The following is a 2,500-nucleotide window of genomic DNA, read 5'->3' as shown; positions in this document are numbered from 1 at the left end:
TTTTGCTTCACGTTGCTTTTTTAAAAGAGTATAATTTAACTTTAAAGGATTTTCCTCTAAGCGCTCAGAAATTGTAACCGGTAACACGCTTATCTTACTAGCCAGCTTAAAGCTGGATTTGCCAGAAGGCTTTGAACAAGTAAACGTGACCGAAAACTTGTGTTAAAAGACAATTGTTTCTTTAACTTCTTCGAGTGGCTCGGAACCTGGTTAAAGTTCACAGGCTGGGAGACTTTCCGCCCTCCCCCGCCCATCCTAGGGATCCAGCTACCCCTTGCAGCTGGCCATAAATGAGGACCAGGCTTTGCCACTCCGTGCTTTCACAAGGTATCGTTAGGTCAGCAAAGCCATCAATTAGGCTGTCTGAAGTTTTATCACCAGCGCAGCAGCAATAAGTGCCGGCCCAGAAAGACTTCTGCTCTTCTGCAGCCCCTGCAGTCGGAGCCTGTAAAGGCGGAGGTCGTTTGGAGGTCAGTGCCAGCTGGGGGCAACCTCTGCGGGGACACCCCGCACAAGGCGACCGCCCGCCCTAAACCCAGGCACCTTTCAACTCGTTAGAAACCCTCGGTCGCAGGTACATGTGGTTAATATTAGGCCCAAAATAACTTTTTTTTTTTTTTTTCCTCCTCCACCCCCCTCAAACCAGGGCGGTTGCCGAGGCTTTTGTGCGCTGGGGAAGGCGGTTAGTTGGCTGCGGAGCCTGGATTTAATTTTGCTGGTAATCCAAAAATAAGTGCTTGCATATTTCTTATTAGCTTAATGCGCAGCGATCCACATCGGCACAAGCTAAGCCAAATTAATTTCCCTAAAATAATTTTAAAACTTGCCATTGACAGAGTTTCTTTCAAAACAGGGCAATTTTCTATCAGTCAGGAGCCACGCTTGTTTTTCTCCCCCCTCTTTGTGTTTGAGAATACTTTGGAGCCTTCGTGCAGGTTTTGTGTGCTATTTCACAGCTCAGGCTTTCGGCTGGTGACCCTTAAGGAGTGCTAATGAAGTCGAATACTAGTGTTTAATCCTCTTCAGAAATACTAACATGCCCATCATCCAAAACAGCCTCCAATAATTGCCATTGGGCCCGATCCAACACCTTGCGATGTCTTTCAGTCAGTTAACTGAAAACTAAGTTCATCTGCTCATTTAGTAAATTGCTAGCCTTTATATAGCACCAGCTCCGCAAGGCCTTTTGTCGCACTCCCCTCCCTCCCTCCCCTCCCACCCCCCGGTTAAATTCCTGCACAGATAATAAAAGACAGTGGCACACCTTCGATTGCATCTTCCGTAATCACAGTCGGGGAAATTTCATTAGACAGATGCATAAATGCTACAAGTAACACTAAAGGGCTCTTTTGCATCTCTCTGTTTACATCCGAAAGACATTCTTTATTCTTTAGGAAAAGTGTAATTCAGTTGTCAGAAATGTCATCCTGCCTGAGAATTAGTCATGACTTCAGGTATTAAAATAAAAAGTCAGACACAGTCGATGTACTTGTTTATTCCCTTCTGACTGCGGCACAGCAAAGGCATCTCCTACCCCAGCGCTGTGATTTCGAGGCATGTTTCCATCCTCAAAGACAAAGGTCCCCGATAGAACTGAATTTGCTGAGCTGCTTTCCAGTAACGTTACGGCGCTGACCAAACGGAGCCTGACCTGAACCTTCCTCCGTCCAGCACGCCTTTTATCAGCTAAAGTTAAGGCCAATAGAGATTAACAGGAAAGCCTGATAAGATTGTTTTCTCTTCTCCTATGAGCTTCTAATGGTGTATACAGATGGCAAGGTTTTAAAGAATGGAATGAACGCTTATTTAGGCCTGTAAAAAATCACAGACAACAGAAACATCCCCCCACCAGCACACACTTTCCGTCTTACTAACCCCTTTTCTTCAATCAGGTCACTCTTCAGGGAAACCAAATTGCTTTTTCGTTTTTTATTTAAACCCCAACCACTTTTATTATTTACATCTGGTGGTCCCCTTATTTATGTCCCTCTCCACTTCCCTGCACACACACCCCGGCTCGCAGGGCTGCGAAGCATTATGGGCCTTGGCTCTCAGCAGGAGAACTCGACACTGTCTTCAAACAAATAATTAAGGGGAAGGTTAAAGGTTCACCCAGAGGTCATATCTTTGGATACTCCTCAGAAAGTTTACATTAGTAAGAAATGGGTGCCCTCTGAAGTGATCTTTCAATGGGCTCACACAACAAGGCAGAGCATTAAGAAAATTCTAAGTCCTGAAGGGTTTCAGGTGACAACTGCTTTACCTCCGCAAGCAGCAGATTGGGATATTCCACTCCAGTTTTACATATTCGACAGCCACCACGGAGTAAGCTTTTTTGGGACTGGTGTTGAAAACCCAATCTTGCCCAGCCATTCCCTCCCAAAAGAGCTTGGTCTCATTTTATTCCACTGATGTGAATAAAGCCAGCCTTTCACCGCGAACTCTACACCGAGGCAATTCACTAGTTGTTCTGGAAATGAGAGTTAAGGCCCTAACAAAG

At 45.4% G+C, this 2,500-nt stretch overlaps 1 protein-coding gene across 1 annotated transcript in view; it reads right to left on the bottom strand.

The window, feature by feature from the left end:
- Positions 1-2,500, bottom strand: part of MEIS2 (Meis homeobox 2) — a 122,833-nt gene that overhangs the window by 6,730 nt on the left and 113,603 nt on the right. The window lies entirely within an intron of this gene.

This window comes from Phaethon lepturus, unplaced genomic scaffold (genome assembly GCF_000687285.1).
Source record: "Phaethon lepturus isolate BGI_N335 unplaced genomic scaffold, ASM68728v1 scaffold1215, whole genome shotgun sequence".
NCBI classification, from domain to species: Eukaryota; Metazoa; Chordata; class Aves; order Phaethontiformes; family Phaethontidae; genus Phaethon; species Phaethon lepturus.
Note: the sequence above shows the minus strand (reverse complement) of the source record. Positions and strands in the feature narration are given on the sequence as shown.